The 20,854-nt window shown below is 46.3% G+C and overlaps 1 non-coding gene and 1 pseudogene across 1 annotated transcript; both read left to right on the forward strand.

Moving 5' to 3' along the window:
- The first annotated feature begins 2,189 nt into the window (after positions 1–2,189).
- Positions 2,190–3,912, forward strand: LOC121826835 (small ribosomal subunit protein uS5-like; annotated as a pseudogene).
- A 2,620-nt stretch (positions 3,913–6,532) lies between these two features.
- Positions 6,533–6,638, forward strand: LOC121826965 (U6 spliceosomal RNA). Its single transcript, XR_006069119.1, has one exon. It is a non-coding gene; the product is annotated as a U6 spliceosomal RNA (small nuclear RNA).
- Positions 6,639–20,854: the final 14,216 nt, after the last annotated feature.

Consider the following 20,854-nt stretch of genomic DNA (forward strand, 5'->3'; position numbering starts at 1 on the left):
GGAGCTGTTTATATAAGAAAGTGGCCTGAAGACACACATTTGAGAGTTGTTAGCCTAAAGCTGGTATGTTTACTTATTTATCGTGTGCGGAGGGGTGCGCATGCTCATGCATGTGCGGCAGTCAGAGGACAACTTGCCAGAGTCAGTTCTCTCCTTCCAGGGTGTGGACATTGAACGGAATTCAGGTTGTTTGAATTGGCGGCCAACACCTTCACCCTCTGAGCCGGCGACCTGGCCCTAGAGATGACACTTCTAAAGATGAAAGTGAAAGTACTTTAGAGAGGATTGGCTCCAGGAAATGAGCAGTTATACGGTAGTGTGTGTGTGTGTGTGTGTGTGTGTGTGTGTGTGGTGTGTGGTGTGTGGTGGTGGTGGGGGCTAGCACTCGCATGCGCATGCGCGTGCAGCTCAACGAATTGAAAAACCTCAGGATCATCCATCTTTAAAGTCCTTAAACATCTCTAGCCCCGCATCCGTTCAAGCAGGAGCACTCGTTCCTTGGTGGCTTCGTGGTCTTCTCATTAATCCTGCTGCAGAGTCTCTTTCCCAGGAGGAAAGCCTTTTACCCTGAGCTGTTTAAAAGAGAAACCAGGCGCTGCCGTGTCTGCTGTGCTCCTCCGGCAGGTGCCCCCTCTGACTGGCAGTTATGCAATATTTAGGCCACTCTAGAGCCTGAATAGGCGTTTCCAGTCTTCCCTGGGGAAAGGAGCCAGTGGCTGCTCTCTCTATGGGAAAACCAAGCCTGAGGTCAAGCTTTTAGAACCCAACCTGCAACGTACAAGTTAGGCCACCAATCAGAAGCACCCCTACTCCCAGGAATTGGCTTTAGGTAAGCTATGGCCTCAGAAGTGTTTTCTCTGGAATCCAAATTCTGCAGGAGAAAAAAAGAGGGGGCATTAGTTCCCCAAATTTATAAATTGGGAAGTCCCAAAGGAAAGTTCAGAAAGAGCTCTAACATCTATCTATCTACCTGTCTATCTGTCTATCTATCATCTGTCTGTCTGTCTCACTCTCTTGAGATCTGCAACAATGGACCCACACTCTCAGAGGCCACCAAGGGGAGAAAGATGAGTGCAGGGCTTCTCTTAGCCCCATAGGCTCCTGGGAAACTCCTGTAAGCCTTTCACAAATTTTGTAATCTCCAATGGTCAAACTCCTTTATTTTGTGTATTTATTCACTTATTTATTTGACAGGATTTCATGCATCCAGGGTTGGCCTTGAAACTGTTCTGCAGTTAAGAATCTTGAATTTTTAAAAAAATTTTTTTTTTTAAATTTTAGTTTTTTGTTTTTGAGACAGGGTTTCTTTGTGTAGTCCTGACTGTCCTGGAAGTAGCTCTCTAGACCAAGTTGGCCTCGAACTGAACTACACAGATCCTCCTGCCTCTGCCTCCGGAGTGCATGGGCTACCACCTCCAGGCTGACTTTGAACTTTGGATCCTCCAGTCTCTATCCTCTGAGTACTGGGAATGCAGATGTGAGCCATCTCACTCAGATTTAGCTTTACTTTTGAGAAAGAGTTTTGTTATGTAGCCCAGGCTGGACTCAAACTTAGATTCTGCCTGCCTTTGCATCTTGAAAGCTAGGGTTACAGGTGGGCACCATCACACCTAATGACATCACTTATTTTCAGTTTGAGAAAACTGAGGCCCAAGACTGTAAACGACTTCCTCTGAGTGACCCAGGTGTCCTCAGCCTCCCAGCTCTGGCCACTTTCCACACCGCTGCCCCACATCATGGCTGCCCCACATCATGGCTGCACAGGGACGGGAGTAAATGCAGGCTGAAAGACCCCTCGGAGACAAAAACCACTTACCAATTTCAAACGGGGCGTGGGGGTTGGGGGTGACACATGCCTGTAAACAGGTGGAGGCAGGAGGCTAAAAATAAGTTTGAGGCCAGCCTGGGCGACATGAGACCCTGTCTCAAAGCAAAAATAAAACACAACCAACCACCAACCACCACCAGAAACCCATCACTTTAAAAAAACAAAACAAGAATTTCCCCACCCCACCCCCATCACTTTCAAGCAAAGGGCAAAAACAACAAACTAAGCCTAGAGACCAAATTAACACAAAAGGATTGTCAGTTAAAAAGTTCCAGAACAATAAGATTTCTGGCTTCTTTCTTCTTCTTCCTCCTCCTCCTCCTCCTCCTCCTCCTCCTCTTCAGAAAGCACCAAATGGCAAATGACACCTGGACAGCAAGAGGGCCCAGAGGACCAGGAAGCCCAGGATTCAGAGGTTGCAGCAGCAGCAGCAACCGAGGAGGATTAGGTAGCAGTTTTAGGAGGTCATGGTCGAGGTGGAAGCTGAGGGTGTGGCCAAGGCCATGGGGGTTGTAGAGGTAAAGGAGCTGAGGCAAGGAGTGGATCCTCGTCACCAAGCTGGTCCGCATGGTTAAGGACATGAAGACCAAGGCCCTGGAGATCTACCTGTGCTCCCTGCCCATTCAGGAACCCGAGATTATTGACTTCTTCCTGGGCACATCCCTAAAAGATGACGTTCAAAAGATCAAGCCAGTGCAGAAGCAGACTAGGGCTGGCCAGTGGACCAGGTTCAAGACTTTTGTCCCTTTGGGGGACTACAATGGTCATGCTGGTCTTGGTGTTAAGTGCTCCAAGGAGGTAGCTGTTAGTTATTTGCGGCGCTCTTACCCTTCGAGGAAATGTCAGGAAACATGACAGAATCCACTAACAAGAGATTTATTAAGATAGGAAAGAGAGACAGACGTGACAGGCCTGTCAAAACACACGTGAATAAAGAGTGGAGCCGGGAATATGGCGCCGGCTTATAAAGGCTGGGCCGCGCCTGGGCACACAGGCCCATGTGGCTACTCCAGGCATGCGCGTAGATCACATGGTTGCGCTGCGCACTTTACGCAAAGCCACGGGGGTCCTGGTCACTGCAAGACGTTTTGACCGGGAAATGGCTGGTCTTGCGCAACCATGGGGGCGTATTGGGAATCCCTATCAGTAGCCACTGCCATCCTAGAAGCCATCACCTCAGCCAAGCTGTCCACTGTCCCTGTGTGGAGAGGCTACTGGGGGAGCACAGTTGGCAAGCCCCATTGTGGTGGTTTGAAAGAAAATGGCTCCCATGGGGAGTGGCACTTTTAGGAGGTGTGGCCTTGTGGAAGTGGGTGTGGCCTTGTTGGAGGAAGTGTGCCACTGTGGGGATGGGCTTTGAGGTCTCCTATGCTCAGACTATGCCCAGTGTGGACACAGACTGCTTCGGCTCCCTGCGGATCAAGATGTAGAACTCTCCAGCACAATGTCAGCCTGCATGCCATCCGCCATGATGATAACGGATAATGGACTATAAGCTAGCCACAACTAAATGTTTTCCTTTAAAGAAAGAATTGTCGGAGATGGAGAGATGGCGCAGAGGTTAAGAGCGCTGACTGTTCTTCCAGAGGAGCCAGGTTCAATTCCCAGCACCCACATGGTGGCTTAAAACTGCCTGTAACTCTAAAATCTGACACCCTCACGCAAAAGTGCATGCAAGCAAAACACCAATGCACATTAAAAAGAAAAAAAAAAAGAATTGTGTTTCTTCACAGTAATAGAAACGATAACTAAGACACCCATACTGTTCCAGGCAAAGTCATAGGCCTCTGTGCCTCTGTGTTGGTGTGTCTTATCCCTGCCCCCAGGGGCTCTGCTCCTGTGCCCAAGAAGGCACTGATGACGGCTGATAGTGATGACTGCTACACATCAGCAGGGGCCGCACTGACACCCTGGGCAACTTTGCCAAGGCCACCTTTGATGCCATCTCTAAGACCTACAGCTACCTCCGGAAAGAGACTGTGTTCACCAAGTCCCCTTATAAGGAATTCACTGACCATCTTGTGAAAACCCATACCAGTGTCTCTGTTCAGGGGCCCCAGGCCCCAGTTGTGGCCAGTACATAAAGGTTTTTAGCGCCGGGCGGTGGTGGCGCACGCCTTTAATCCCAGCACTTGGGAGGCAGAGCCAGGCGGATCTCTGGGAGTTCGAGGCCAGCCTGGGCTACCAAGTGAGTTCCAGGAAAGGTGCAAAGCTACACAGAGAAACCCTGTCTCGAAAAACCAAAAAAAAAAAAAAAAAAAGTTTTTAAACAAAACAAAAAGTGAATTAAATCTGTTAAAAAATAATAATAATGTTTCTGCTGTCCTCGATCACATGTTTCGCCCATTCCATTCTGGGGTTCTTTCCATGTGTTGAAGGAAATCCTTCGTTCAGGTGCAACTTTGTTTCAATTCTGAGTCAGCCTTGGTTTCACTTTCAAATCACTGCGTAGTAGTCTGGAACAAGGTTGAGTAAGTGCGAAGGGAAAACTGGAGGGTGGGGCAGGGTGGGGCGAGTGAGAAATAGCTTGTTCTGAAGAAGCCACCAGGGAGTACAGGCGGTAATTAATAACATGGCGGCCAGAGTCACACTCCCAGTGTTATAATTAAAGGGCTTCCTCCTCGCTGCCTTAACTCTCTAGGGCCCCCTGGAGGCACTCATGGACTTTAACTTTTCTGTCTGAAGCTGTTGGCATCCATTGGTGGCGACAGGAAGACCAGGTCCTCTGAGAATCAGACAATAACAATAACACAAACCCAACAATAACCACCCATGGGCGGCTGGGCTGGCTTCAGTAAGTTTGTACATCAGAAAGTTCCAGACACATCTCAGACTGAATTTTTATAGCCTAGGCCAGGGCTTTGGTCAAGAGAGTGTGAGTGGGGTCTGGAGAGAGCAGCTTCAAGATTAGCACATAGTAGAAGCCAATTAATAGAAGACAGCAAAACCTTCCCTAGGCGGACTGCATGCAACAGACAGAGCATGTGAAAGTCTGAGCTACACAGACTCGGGAGTGCCGCATAGGTGACTACAAAGGGTGGGGAGCCTCATGGCCCAGAACTTTTGAGTGAATATGTCTTTCCTGTTCTCTGGTCCACTCCCACTCCCCCGACTGCCTTTCTGTTTCTTAATAAACTGTTTTTTTTTTTCTGTTTCTGTGAATATTATTAGCCATTTATCTGTTATGTACCTGGGATGCAGGGACCTGGGAACTCAGTGGATACCCCTAGGACTCTGATCCATACCTGAAACATTTTCATATTTTAGTGTGTCAGGAGGGTCACCCAGGTTAATGTGCAGTCTGCCTGAACCCTGGGGCCAGGTCTGGGATTCTGAATTTCTCCTGAGTGCTCAGATGATGCTGTTACTGCGGCTCAGGGTGGTGGGTCCTAAGGTAGACTTGCAAGAATTACCGACAGTGCTGATGCCTGGGTCTTAGCGTTGGGTTGGTAAGGAAGATGGACCATTAGGATTGTTCAGTGCTCCCAAGAAGATTCTGGTGTAAAGCAGGGTCTGATATGCATTAGCTTGAGGCAGTAGCTCCCCAGTGTCGGAGAAAACTAGGCATGCAGCTTGATTGGCAAAGTGCCTGCTTCACATACAGGAAGCCCTGGGCTCTATCCTCAGCACCAAATAAACACCTGGCATGGTGGCACACCTGTCACCCCAGTACTTGGGACATAGAGACAAGAGATCAATGTCATCCTCAACCACATAGTGAATTTGAGAGCAGCCTGAGTTACAAGAGACTCTGTCACAAACAGAGTCAAGTAGATTAGTAAAAAATGGCAGCTAGCCTGCTCTCCTGAGATGATTCAGAAGGCCTGGGCATGGCTTGAGGGTCTTCATTTCTAACAGGGTACTGCTGAAGGTGCCAGTTGTGAAGGGGTTCACACAGAGTGAGACTGCTGAGTATCACTGTGCAACCAATGGTAATCAGTCGGTGGCCTCTGTAAGACTTACTAGCTGTCTGATTTATCACTCCATGTGCCTTAGTTCAGGACAGTGGCTCCCCCGTAGAACAGAGAGCAGTGGCCTTGTCCTCAGTAGGTGAAAAATAGGATTCTGGGATTTAGAAAGCTAAAGTCCCTCACAACCAAGTCAGGACCATGGTAGAATACCTACCCTTGCAGAAGGAGGGCTCAGCTACCTACTGTATAAGCAAAGAGTGGAGGAAGTGAGCTGTAACCAGCCCTAGGGACATGAGATGTCCAAAGGAAGAGTTCTCTTCTGGGGACCAGAACGTTCCATGTCATGTCGCTGAGAACTTGGAGATCATTATTCTGGAGTTATTTCTCAAATCATTGCAATGTTTTCTCCAGTTTTCATGTTCCTCACAACAGTTAAAAGGAGAAGGAGGAAGATGATGAAGAGGAGGAGGGAGGCAGAGGAGGAATCAAAAGAAGAGTCAGAAGAGGGGGAAATGGAGGAAAAGGAGACAGGTGTGGTGCTGTGGTCCTATATCATCTGTTCTGGAGGCTGAGTGAGCCAGAGCCTTTGAGGTCGTGAGTCTGAGGCCAGCCAGGGTAACAGTGACTCCTGTGTTAAAAGAGAGAGGAAGTGGGAGGGCAGAGAGTAGGGGAGGGAGAAGAAAAAGAAAGAAAGCTCTATGCTACACATACAACTAAGATTGAAGATGGCGCAGAGATGAGGCCCAGCAACTGATAAAAATATCATTTTATAAAATTCTATGAAAAATGTATGTGCTTCTGGTTTCGGCAGCATGCCTCTAAAATTGGAACAATGACAGAGATTAGTACGGCTCCTGTGTAAGGATGACATATAAATTCTTGAACCATTCCACATTTTAAAATTTAGTCCTTGTTTAAGAAATATTCATTTTTATCTTTCTCTAAGACATTTCCTTTGCCTACTTATTTTTAATTTCTTTCAGGGACATCTTCCCGGCCATTAGCCTGATCCGTGAGGCACTGTTAATCCTCAGCAGAAAACAGTCCTAAAGCTGTGGAAAGACACTTACCATCTATGAAGCATTCTCCAGGCATCTGGCAGACCTCTTCCCATTCTCTGAGATCTCATCACTGTACTTGGAAGTTCTTTGGTCACTGGGAGCAGAACTGTATGATGCATCTTCCTAGAAAGTTCAAAAACATTTCTTTTTGCGGGGGTGGTGGGGTGGGGGTGGTGGGGGTGAGGGGGGCGCGCATGAGGATTGACACCCAGGGCTTTGCCATGCTGAGCATATGCTGTACCCCTGACGCTCTACCCCTCAGCTCCTGCAAACACACTTTAAAGCTGAACGATCTACTTAGATAAAGCACTGCTACAGAGAAAATGACGCACATGTTTAGCTGGAGGTCTGAGAAGCGGGTGGGCCATTAAGTTGGAAACTTGGGCCATTAAGCCATAGAAATTCTCAGGATATCTCATGCTGGCCATCAAACTCCTGCAGAGAGTTGGTTATTTAATTATGCCACAAACAGGAATTTTTACAATTGTTTCTAAATAGCTTTTTCAGGCCTGTTGGAGTCTTGGGCCGAATTGATGTATGGTGAGTCTAATTTTTGCCTGCTGATGGGGAGCTTTAAATATTGCTTTTTGTTTTGTTCTGTTCTGTCATTCACAGACTATAATTGCATGGCAGAACAGAACCATGTATTAGGCAAAGGATCATTTTTTTCCTCTCTAAAATACCATGTCAAATATTGAACTTGAAAATGAGTATGTGAGCTGGAGAGATGGCTCAGAGGTTAAGAGCACTGGCAGCTCTTCCAGAGGTCCTGAGTTCAATTCCCAGCACCCACATGGTGACTCACAACCGTCCATAATGAGATCTAGCGCCCCCTTCTGGCGATCACGCACACATGCAGACAGAACACTGTATACCTAATTGTTGTGGGAATTCATTCCTTTCAGCCATTGGCTTTGAGGTAGAAAGCCCTAGGGCGTGGCCTTGCCTGCATACGTGACCTCTTAAGAGCAGAGGAATAGGGGTCACACTCAGGTTCTCTTGGGTGGACCCAGCAGGACGGTTGGTTCCCACCACTCCCAGCAGAACGGAGGACGAGAGCTGGATAAGCAGCAACATCCACTTTGTTCTGTATCCGTGAGAGTATCATCCATTTTATACCTCAATAAATCTTGAGATCTTTTCACAGACTCATAACAGACAATAAATAAATAAATCTTAAAAAAAAAAAAAAGAAAATGAATATGTTTGGAGCTGGAGAGATGGCTCAGTGGATAAGATCGGGTGTTGCACAAACACAAAGCCCACATTAAACAACAAAGCCCACATTAAAAAGAAAGCCAGACACAGCGGTGTGGGGCCTCCCGCCTCACTCAGCGCTGTGTTGGGTGGAGACAGGGGGCTCGCTGAGGCTTGCTGGCGGCCAGCCTAGCTCAGCTTCAGTGAGAACCCCGTTCCACGGGGATACAGTGAAGAAAAGTAGAACAGACATCCACTTCCTCCTCTGAGTCTCCAGGTGCACACTTGTGCATACACCACACACACACACACACACACCACACACACACCACATACACCACACACACACCACACACATACACCACCCATACATATACCACATACACATACCACATATAACCACACACAGACATACACCACACACACACATCACACATATCACATGCATACACCATACACACACGCACATATACACACCACAATATACCACACACACACACCACACACACATACACACACCATACACCTTTATTAGTGAGTAACGTTCACATACCTGATCAATAGGTTCTAGGCTCCTGTACATGTCAAATCCTGGGTTTCTGATATTGATCAAAGAAGACACAGTCCCCTTAACAGAGCTTCAGGGCTGGAGCAGGAGAGAGGCCACATGTCAGCATGCAACATTAAGCGGTATATTCACTTGTCTCCTTTTCTGTGTATATAACCCCAAGATGCAGAACTGAGAGAAAATCACAGGCTCTCAGTTACAATGGAGGTCCAGAGATGATGGCTTCAGCTGGGCCATGAAGGGTAAGGAGAGGGCAGTGCTGTGTGACAGGGCACTGAAGACAGATGGAAGAAATGCCCCCAAGAGAGGCTGTGGAAGTCCTCTGTGTTGGGCTGTTGGCTTGTTTGTGTGGGTGGGGCAAGCCCCAAAGGTTCTGAACACCACAGACCTCGCTAACAGACTCTCCTCTGTTCTCACCAGAGGTTCTGTGTTCCTGCCTCACTGACAGGTGGACATGCTTTTGGTGCTCAGTCCTGACAGAAAGGTTCCTTGTACCTAAGATGTAGGATTAGTGTGCAGGCAGGCGCGGAGACGCCTGCCATCCTTAGAGACAGCATTTACCTTCAGCAGCTTTAGGGCGCAGGTCAGGTGGACTCTCACATCTGCCTTCCTTCAGCAAATTCATCCAAGGCTCCAGGCATGTGCTCCCGTGGCTCCTCACCCGAGGCAGGAATAGAGTAGAAGCAATGGGAGGCTCTTTAACAAGCTCATAGAGAGCTTGGGGCAATCTAGAACACAAAATATGACTCTGTCTCAAAAAAAAAAAGCTTTTAATTAAAAAAAAATAAATAAGGGCCAGCAAGATGGCTCATCCCGTAAAGGTGCTTGCCACCAAATCTGACAACCTGAGTTTGATTCCCTGGAGAGCACCTGGAGGAAGGAGATAAACACCTCCTGCAAGTGGTCCCCTGATCTCTATAAAGGCCATGGAGGGCATGCACATGCATGTATGGATGCCCACACACACATGCACACATACATAAGTACAATTTAAAAAATAGATGCTTGGGCCCCACTACAGATGAGTGAAGACTGAATTCTTAAATCTGGAAGCTCTATATCTTATTGTTTATTTTTCTGGTGCAAGGTGGACATTTCACATTCAGGCTATGGCATTCCATCTCCTGCATAGAGCCTGTCTTTTAGCTGCATTTCTGTTGCTGGGATAAAATACAACTTAGGGGGAAGGGTTTATTTAGCCCACAATGCCAGGTTACAGTCCATCACAGCTGGAAGTCAAGGTTCTGGGAATCTAAAACAGCTGGTCACATCCCATCCACAGCTGAGAGCAGAGAGAAATGAGTGCATGCTTAGGCTCTGCTCACTTTTTTCCTCCTGTGTACAGTCTAGGATGCAAACCAGAGAATGGTACCACCCACTTTTCTTCCCACATCAATTACAGCAATCAAAACACCACCCCCAAGACATGGCCACAGGCCAACCTGGTCTAGACAATTGAAGCTCTCTCCCCAGGTTATTCTAGGTTATGTCAGGTTGGCAAAACCTGGCAAACCACAAGCGTGTAGACAGTTGCTGTGGAATAATCCTTTTGTACACTGTCAAGATGTGTTGCTCTCATTGGTTTAATAAAGAGCCAACTGGTCAATAGCTAGGCAGGAGAGTTGAGACTGAGAGAACGCTGGGAAGAAGAAGGGTTGCCAGCCAGACACAGAGGGAGCAGGATTGTAGAAGATGAGGTAACAAGCCATGAGCCACGTGGCAGAACATAAATTAATAAATATGGGTTAATTTAAGTTGTAAGAGCTATTTAGTAACAACCTGAAGATATTGGCCAAACATTTGTAATTAATAATAAGTTTCCATGTTGTTTATTGGGGAGCCAGCAGTCCTGATGAAAAACCCTGCCTATAGACAGTAACTGTTGATGGTTTCCATTCATGTTGTCCATGATGCTATCAGGAGACCGGCAGAATATTTAAGAGATGGGATCTACTGGGAAGAAGTTGGGTGGAGTCAGTGTGGTCCTACCACCTTGTCCTTGGTTTGTTTACTCAAGCCTGAAGCACACATTGTTCTTGTCCCAGCCAGGTCTCTCCCTAGAATGGCCGATTCCCCATCTCTACCTGGGCATCCACAGGCCCCTGGCAATCTGCATGTCCCAGGAAGGAGACAAATTCTCCTTCCTTCCCACAGCTCTCCATCTGGTTTCCGGGCTCAGATCCTCTCAACGGCCAAGCTAGAGCCTTCCTCTTCCCATTCTCCTCCACCTCTGATCAGCCAGTAAGTCCTGTCTGGCCTACCTGCACCATATCTATGGAATCCACCCCCTCCTTCCACACCTTCCCCGGGCAAGGCTTCCCTTACCATGCTTGCAGCAAGAACACTGGGACTACACCAGCCGCTTTCAGTACATCCTTCCCCTCAGCCACCAAGGAACATCTGATTTCTCTAATCGACTTCTAGCTCTCAGGACTTGCCGACACTCCCGCTTGTGCTGGGCGCTCTCTCTACCAGCACATTTGATTCCTCCCCTTGCCTCCATGGCAGGAGCTCTCCTGCCTCCAGCCTTAGCATGTCTCTGTTTCACAGGTGAGGTAAGCACCATGCTGAGCCATGATCTCTTGCAACTGACGATTCCTGGTTCACCTTGCCAGGGTGAAATTTCATTATGGGTAGGGACTGACTGATTGATCGATCAATTTTTATTGATCATTCTTGTGGTCCTGAGAATCAAACCTGGGGCCTCACGCATACTAGGCAAGCACACATTCCTAGCCCAGGGGATTCTATTTTTATTATCATTTAAAGTATTTATTGATTTTGATTTTATATGTATGGATGTTTTGTCCAAATGTATGTCTGTACGCCACTGTGTGCTTGGCACCTGTAGAGGCCAGAAGCAGGCATCAAATCTCCTGGAACTGGAGTTACAGACGGGTGTGAGCTGCCATGTGGGTGCTGGGAATTGAACTTGGGTCCTCTAGAAGAGCAGTATGCACTCTTGACCGCTGAGCCATGTCTTTAATCCTGAAGCATCATTTTGAGAACATATTTTGGAGAACACTTTTATAGTCCTGTCACTGTTCATTTTGTGTCATGTTCTCAATGAACAACTATAGAACCTTTAATTTTTTAATTAGGCCTAAAGGAGAGAATTATTTCATATTTTTTCTCTTCCGTACCACTAAGTCTCTAAATCTCTACTGAGAGTAAATTGGTGTTGGTGGTCCTGGCCGTGGAAGCCTGGCTTTGCACTTTGGAAGCACATACACTACCACTGAGCCACATCTCCAGACAAGTAACACGTGATCTTGTTAGGTAGCGGTGGTGGTTTGAAAGAAAATGGCCCCCAAAGGGAGTGGCACTATTAGGAGGTGTGGTCTTGTTGGAGGAAGTGTGTCACTGTGGGGGCGGGCTTTGAGGTCTCTTTTGCTCAAGCTTCCCTCAGTGTGACATTCAGTCAACTTCCTGTTGCCTACAAGATGTAGCACTCTCAGCTCCAGCACCATGTCCGCCTGCATGCTGCCATGCTCCCCACCGTGATGATAATGGACTAAACCTCTGAACTGTAAGTGAGCCATCCCGACTAAATGTTTTACTTTATAAGAGTTGCCAAGGTCATGGTGACTCTTCACAGCAATAAAAACCCTAACTAAGACAGAAGCTTTGTCTGGCCTCAAACTCCTGGGCTCAAGCAATCCTGAGTAGCTGGGACTATGGGTGTATGCCACAGTAACTTAAAAAAAAAGAGAGAGAAATTATTACCAGAGCTGGAGAGACGGTTTAGTGGTTAAGAGTACTTGCTGCTCTTGCAGAGGACCAGGTTCATTCCTAGCACCCACATCATGGCTCACAACTATCTGTAACTCCAGTTCCAGGATTTGACGGCTTCTTCTGCCTCCCTAAACACTACATGAAAGTGATGTAGATACATACATGTAGATGAAACACTCACACACATATAGTAAATAAATCTAAAAAATTTCTGAATAAAAAATTACTATTAGGCCAGGTGGTGTGGCACATACCTTTAATCCCAGCACTTGGGAAGCAGAGGCAGGCGGATCTCTGAGTTCAAGGCCAGCCTGGTCTATAGAGCTAATTCCAGGACAGCCAGTGCTACACAGAGAAAACTTGTCTTGAAAAAAAAAAGACTATTATTTAAAATTATGTGTAATTTTTTTAACTGGGGTCTCACTGGGTAGACCAGGCTGGCTTCCAAGAGCCCTCTGCCTCTGCCTCCCAAGTTTGGGAATTAATAGTACGTACCACTATACCTGGCAATATATGCAATTCTTACTTTAAATAAAATAATGTGGACCACCACAACCACCAAAGAACAAGGTTCTTTTCCTCAAGTTCCTGAGAAATGATGGCTTTTTATCTAACTGCCAGAAATCTTTCTATAGTCTAATTTGAACTCATTTCTAGGGATATGGAGGGCCTGGGATCTAGTAAAACTGTCTTAGAACATTTATAAAATGTAGACTGCACACATCATAAAACAAAACACCTGCAGACCTAGACTACATTGGCATTATATTAAAATTTATGATTTCATGTTTATTTTAAAACTACATTTTTCAATGACAAATACTTTTTAAATTTTAAATATTTTTTTTTTGCCTTTAAAAGTATTTTTTTTATTTTTACTTATATGTATGTGTGCCACTTGAGTGTGGGTGTGTCTGATACCCTGGGGCTAGAGGTAATATGTGTGCTGGGACTTGAGCTCAGGTCCTCTGTGTGGGAGCCCGTTCTGGGGTTCCTCGTAGCTTTACCCAGCAGGTCCGAATAGAGGATGATCAGGACCACGGGCCTGAGTGCAGGTGTCTGAGATGGTCTGCACTTGGCTGTGCTGGGGGAGGAGGTCTTTTGCTCCACCCCTTGGCGTCTCTATAAAAACCCTGGACCAGAGACAGTCGGGGCCGTTGGAATAGGTTCCAGGCCCTCTCGAGGCTATCCTTTATTTTCTATCTGTTTATCTCCGCAACATTCTCCGCTATAAACCCTTCTATCTAATATTTCCTGCTGCTCGCACTCAAGAAAACTCTGGGAAGCTGTGGGGGTGGTGGGTAAACGCCCCACACCTCTGGAAGAGCAGCAAGCACTCCTAACCGCTGAGTCCTCCTGCCAGCCCCGGGTTCGTATTTTGTGTTGGAGTCTAGCTGAATAGCTTCTCACTTCAGCCTCCAAGGTGTAGACATTACAGGCACTTGCCACCATGTCCAACCCATAATGGATTAGTTAATTTATCAACTAATGATTTAATTAATTAATGATAAGGTCTTTTGTCTAGTGTGGCCTCAAATTATGTAGTTGAGGATGACCCCGAAGACAGGACGATCCCCTCTCCTCCCCCACCTCCTGAGTGCTGGGATGTCAAGCACAGATCTTTAAGCTTTGGTGTATGTGGTGTTGGGGACCTAGGGATGGAACCCAGGGCTTCACGCATGCTGGGCAAGCATTCTCCTGCCTGAGTTACATACCCTGTGCCCAACTAGGAACTTTTATTTATTTACTTATTTATATTTGAGACAGGGTTTCTCTGTGTAGCCCTGGCTTTTCTGGAACTCACTCTGTAGACCAGGCTGGCCTCAAACTCAGAGATCCACCTGCCTCTGTCTCCGAGTGCTGGGATTAAAGGAGTGCGCCACCACACCTGGCCCAGCTATGAATTTTTAAATAGACTTTAGAGAACAATTTCACAAGAACAGCAACAGCAAGTTTACAGGAAAACGGAAGCCACAGGGACTTCCCACAGAGGCCCGCCCCCTTCTGGGTTACCCCACAGGCTAGCAGAGGTACAATTGGCGAGCTGACACTGGTCCGTTGCAGTCACTCACTGAAGTTCACGGAGTGCATCCAGGGCCCTCTCGGCCTGTGCTTCCTATGGGTTTCACAGATGAACGCTCTGCGTGTGTCTAGCATTATGTCTTATGAAGAACAGTCTCGATGCCCTTTAAAAGGTGCCTGTGCTTTCCAATCCATCATCCTTCCCATCTTGCTGTTCAGTTTTGTTTCTGTTTTGAATTCCATAAGGAAAAATGTCAGGGAGTGATCAAACCATCTTATTTTACTGCCTTATTATAAACATTTTCAAACTTCTACCATGCTTAGAAAGGACTGACTCCGGGCTGGTGAGATATCTCAGAACTTGAGTAGGCATAGACTGTTTACAGCCATCTGTAACTGAAGTTCCAAGGGATCCACCGCCCCCTTCTGGCCCCCATGGGTACTGTATGTACGTCATGTCTGGGCATACATCCAGGCAAAACACTGAAAACATAAAATAATATACATGTAAAGGACAGACATAAGGACCACCGGCAGACCTTCCACTAAAGCCAGCAGTTGACTGGGGATATGGCTCAGTGACCGAGCACTTGCCCAGTGTGAGACCCTGTTCTATGCCCAGCATGGGGGAGTCTCGTGTAGCCCAGGCTGACCTTGGATTCACTATGTAGCCTAGGCTAACCTAAACTTCCGAACCCTCCTGTCTCCACCTCCAAAGTGCTGGGATTAGAAGTGTGTGCCACCGTGACTAGTTTATGTGGTGCTAGGGATGGAATCTAGGACGTCGAGCACGTAAGCAAGCGCTTTACCAACTGAACTACATCCCCAGCCAAAGCCCACACATCCTGGGGCTAGGCAGAGAGCTGTGTGGCAGAGCACAGGCTTAGCCTGACAAGGCCCTGCTGTGGTTAACATTTGCCACTTCCACTCCCTGCGATCTGTTTGTTTTGCTTTATTTATCTCTCAGAATCTTTCGAAAATAAGCTGCAGACACTGTGGACACACAATTCATAAATACTTGGTAAACACACCGGAGTAATGCCGACCTCAGGAGTAATGCCGACCTCAGGCACAGTCCCTGGGCCACAGCTGCACCCACCTCAAGCCTCAAGGGATGCAGGACTCCACACTCTAACGTCCAGTCCACATTCAAACATCCTTCGTTGCCTCAAGAGTTCTTTTTTTTTTTTTTTTTTTTTAATTTTTAAATTTTCTGGAGCTGAGGACCGAACCCAGGGCCTTGTGCTTGCTAGGCAAGCACTCTACCACTGAGTTAAATCCCCAACCCCAAGAATTCTTTTTTTAAAAATGTACTTATTTTTATTTTATGTACATTGGTGTTTTGCCTGCATGTACGTCTAGTTACAGACAGTTGTGAACTGCTATGTGGGTGCTGAAAATTGAACCCAGGTCCTCTGGAAGAGCATCTACTTTTCTTAACCACTGAGCCATCTCTCCAGCCTTCTTTCTTTTCTCTCCCCCCCCCCCCCACCCGAACCTGGGGCTCATCAATTAGCCAAACTGACTGGCCTGAGAACCCTTGGGATCTCAGCATTGGGATTCCAGGTACAGCCTTAACACACAGCTTTTCACGTGCGTGCTGGGGCATCTGAACTCAGGTTCTCATGGTCGCCATCAAGCATTCTGGCTCCCTGAGGAGTTCCCCTCTCCTCAGACTCTCTCTCTCTTCTCTTTAAGACAGTCTTACTGTACTGCCCTAGCCGACCTTGCACACCTGGCTCACATGGTCCTTGCTTCAGCCTCCCCCAAGTCTGTGGTATAAGTAGAACACTGATATCTAACAGACCCTTTCTCTGAAGGCCGGGGCCTCTTGTGTGCTACGCAAGTGCGCAGAGCACTGTACTACACTGTAGCCCAGACACTGACTTCAGAGAGTTTGTGCTCCATCTACAGTAGCACAGAAGTGACCGTTTTTGCCATTAGAAGAGTGTCCGAGGGACATAGTCACCATGTACAGCTGTTGCCCCGTCCCCTTTCATCCTGTAGAACTGAAACTCCAGGCTCCTGGAGGGGTGGAAGAACATTGACTTTTTTTTCCCCCACAGACAGGTGTCACTCTATAGACCTGGCTGGCCTCGAACTTACAGAGATCCACCTGCCTCTGCCTCCTGAGTGCTGGGATTAAAGGCGTGCTGCACCATGCCTAACCCTGTGCTTTGATTTTTTTTGCCAACGTGCTGAAGTTGACAGTTTCCAAGGTGTTCTGAGTCACATTAAGATCTGGTCTCAGTTCCAGCCACTAAAGCTAGTCCATTCACTAGCAAGGTGGACGTCTCAGTGGAAAATCTGTGCAAAAGGAAGTCAGATGAAGCCCAGTGGTACATCCCAGTAAAGTTAGCAAAGGTCAGAGTCTCCGCTGGTGCACTGGTTTGGAAGGAAATGGTCCCCATAAGGAGTGGCACTATTAGGAGGTATAGCCTTTTTGGAGGAAGTGGGGGTGGGCTTTGAGGTCTCCTATGCTCAAGCTTCTTGTAGTGAGACAGACCACTTCCTGTTGCCTGCCTATCAAGATACAGGACTCTCAGCTCTAGCACCATGTCTGCCTGCATGCCACCTTACAGCATCATGTGATAACAGACTAAACCTCTGAACTGTAAGCCACCCCAATTAAATGTTAGTTCTTTGTAAGATTTGCCATGCTCATGGTGTCTCTTCACAGCAACAGAAACCCTAGCCAAGACAGCTGGTCGTAGCAATTTAAAAAATAGCTATTATAAGCTGAGCATGGTGGAACATGCCTGTAATTTCAGTATGTAGAAGGCAGAGGCAGGAAGATTGTGAGTTTAAGACCAGCATGGACTACATAGCACGATCCTGCCCCCAAGGACAGAAAATCAAAGACAAAAATATGAACTACAATAGCCAGAATGCTGTTGCATGGCAATGTGACTGTGTGAATGGTCTCCAGCTCTCTCTGGCTGAACTGAAACAGATTTCAGCCGAGTCCTGCAGCAGACTTACCCCGTACCTGGATCAAGCTTTTCTCCTTTCTGGGTCTGGCAGCCACATCCACAAAACAATGGTGTCGGCTCCATGCTTGACCTGAGATGTTCTTCACTTACAGCTGCTTAAAGATATTTTGAAAGCCAGAGAAGCTAAAGTTAGAGCTGCAGCAAGTATATAAGTTGTGAAGATTTGAGTTTGCAATTTTTTTTTTAGGTCTGAGAAAGTAGTTTGAAAATGTGAATGTCCAGATATGTTATGAGAATGTTTGAATGAATGACTGCATGAGTCTGAATGAAAGATCTGCATGTACTAAGGATGCAGGCCTGAGTTGGGTCTGAAGTTGCTGGAGCTGCTAGATGCAGACACCTTTATGAGGCTGAGTTTGAGGAGACTAAGGAGGCGCTGAAGGGCTTGAGAGATTTAATAGTTTCCCTTTCACAAAAAATTGGAGACTCTGCAGGTCCTCTTCCTACTGTAATGGTTGGATTAGAACGGCCTAAAGGGCCCGCCTACATGGCTGGAGTCCCTGTTTCCAGAGACCAGGCTGCAGGAGAGGAGGCAGCATGGCTACTCCCCTCCCCTTTCCCCAGGGAAAAGCAGCGGCAGAGGCAGGGTTGCTTCTTGGGAGGGGGCCGTGGGCCTCCGGGCATAATGCCTGGGTCTCAATGTCGCTGTGCAGGGATGGCTTGGCCAGCACACTTGCACACACGCATGCACGCCGACCCAAGCGGGCACTCGCTGTGGGCCGTGGGCATGGCGCTGGGGTTTTTGCCAAGAGCAGAATGTGTGGGCAGCAGCGCAGCAGCTACTGAGCTGGCAGAGCGAGGACTCCCAGCGGCGGAGGGTGAGTCTCCTTGAAACAGACATAAATGAAACAAAGCCCTCCATGCGGCCAGAGGCTCTCCTTGAGGTGGAGCCATGCTCTAGGCTAAACTGAGCAAGATCAATTTACAGCTTCAACAGGGTCTTGCCCGTGCGGGGTTAGTAACTGTCCCAGAGAAAATGCAAAGACAACCCCTTTTTCAATATTTGGGACATATTTTGTATCCTAAAGAAATTAAGACTCAAAAACTGGAAATTAGGAAAGACAGCTTTAAAACTTTGAATGATTTTCAAAAGTTATTAGGGGACATTCAATGGCTACAACCTTATTTAAAATTATCTACTGGTGGTTTAGAACCTTTAAGTGATATTTGAAAAGGAGATAATGATCCTAATTCACCCAGACAATTAACTGAAAAAGACAGGCAGGTCCTTTTACAGGTTGAGAATGCTATTCATTATCAGCAAGTACATTATATAAATTATGATCAACCAGGCAAGCATATATCTTGCCCACTAGACATACTCCTACAGCAATATTATGGCAAAACGGTTCTTTTTTATGGTTACATCTTCCTGTTCTGCCAGCTACAGTACTAAACCCTTATTATGAAGTAGTAGCTTGTTTAGTACAGAAAAGCCAGATGGAATCTAGGCGATATTTTGGTACAGAACCAAATGTGATCAATGTTCCTTTTACTAAACAACAAGTTGATTGGTTGTTTCAAAATAATAATTCTTGGACAATTGCTTTTTCTCAATTTTTGGGCCAAATTAATAATCATTTTCCATTTGATCAATTGTTGCAGTTTGCTCAAATGCATTCCTTTATATTTCCCAAGGTTGTGAGGAAAGAACCTGTAAGAGATGCTATGCTAGTTTTTACTGATGGATCCTCCAATGGGAGAGCTTCTTACATCATCAATGGTAAAGGTTATGTAGAACAAACAACTCCAGCTTCAGCTCACATGGTAGAATTGAGAGCTATGACTATGGTTTTTCAGATTCTTAAAGATAATTCACTTTATTTATATACCGATAATCATTATATTTATAGAGCTCTTCAAGTTATAGAAGCTGTTCCCTGCATTGGTACTAGTAATGGTCAGGTTAGGATGCCATTTCAGCAAATTCACGATGCCATTCATCAAAGAAAGTTACCATGCTTTGTGGGTCATAGTAGAGCTCATTCCAATCTTCCTGGCCCTTTAGCTGATGATAATGCATCAGCTGATAAATTAACACGGATGTTCATCTTATCCCAGGTAAAATATCTCAACAGTCGCAAGCTTTTCATCATCAGAATAACAAAGTCCAAAAAAAAAAAAAAAAAAAAAAAAAACCAATCTGGCCTTACCAAGGAAGTTGCTCGTCAGATCGTGAAACAATATGGGGTGTGCCCACAAAGTTCCTCTGTTCCTCACTTTGAAGTAAACCCTGGAGACCGCCTTCCTAACCATTTATGGAGAATGGATGTTGCTCCTATTATGGAATTTGGTAAATTAAAATATGTGCATATGACAATAGAGACTTACTCAGGATGTTTGACGGCCAGTTGCCAAGATGGAGAAGCCACTACTCCTGTAATTGCAAACTGCCTGAAATATCTCTCCAATACAGGGATACCAAAAGCCATTAAATCTGATAATATATCTGGATATATCAATAAAGCATTTCAGCAATTTTGTTCCCAATAAAAAATTGAGCATAGAACAGGCATTCCTTATAATCCTCAAGGACAAGGCATCGTTGAGCAAGCCCATGGCGGTCTCAAGATGCAGCTTCAAAAAATTAAGAGGGGAGAGCTGTACCCTCAATCACTGCATAGTACATTGAATCATACCCTCTTCATTTTGAATTTTTTGAATGTGGATGCCCATGAACAATCTGCCATGGACAGATTTTGGCATGATGGCACCTGAACAACTTTTGCTTAGGTGAAATGGACTGATCCTTGCTCTGGATTATGGAAAGGACTCTGTTTTAATCTGGGGTCGAGGGCATGTTTGTGTTTTTTCACAGGAAGAAAATGAAGCTTGATGGGTGCCTGAGCACTTGGTGCAGTGCATAGAACAGAGGAATGTCAGCTCTGATGATACCGTAGCTGCTGACACTCCCCTAGAAGAATTAGAGTGAGACTTGCTGAACCTGTGTTCCTGATCATCCAGTGTTACATCCTGCAGTCTGGGGAGGGAAGGAATGATTCCTGGCTTCTTGATAGACCTGCTGTACAAATTTCCTAGACCTCTGTAAGTTCCAATCATTCTAAATCTGGCCAAGGAATGCCTATCTGTTTGTGACTGGAAGCTTGGCCGTTTGTCCACATTACATCTTGGGATTCGGAGGTCATCTTTGCCAATATAATGTTTATCTGCTGATTGCCCGAGGGAACAGAAGGCCTGGAGAACAGTTGCCTCAGTTTTCCTTCTGTGGGAAAGAGACTCACTGGAGCAATCGAACACTGTTACAGAGGCAGTATGCTAGATGGTTGAGGAATCAAATTGGAGGTACTGAAAAGGCCTCCCAGACTGATGAGGAGAAATTGGGACAAAAGTATTGCTGCTATTTGATGCTCTGGGACTGGACAGCTCAAACATATGTTTGGAAGTTGGTGGCAGTGATGCACTGGACTTTAGGAGAGGAAAAAGAAAAGATTAAAAAATTGTGGGGTTACTGATACCTCACCCACAACAAAAACATTTTCTTGTCCCTAATTTGGATCATAGTTGTTAAGAATTGTAAT

Source organism: Peromyscus maniculatus, chromosome 1 (genome assembly GCF_049852395.1).
Source record: "Peromyscus maniculatus bairdii isolate BWxNUB_F1_BW_parent chromosome 1, HU_Pman_BW_mat_3.1, whole genome shotgun sequence".
In the NCBI taxonomy this organism is placed as follows: domain Eukaryota; kingdom Metazoa; phylum Chordata; class Mammalia; order Rodentia; family Cricetidae; genus Peromyscus; species Peromyscus maniculatus.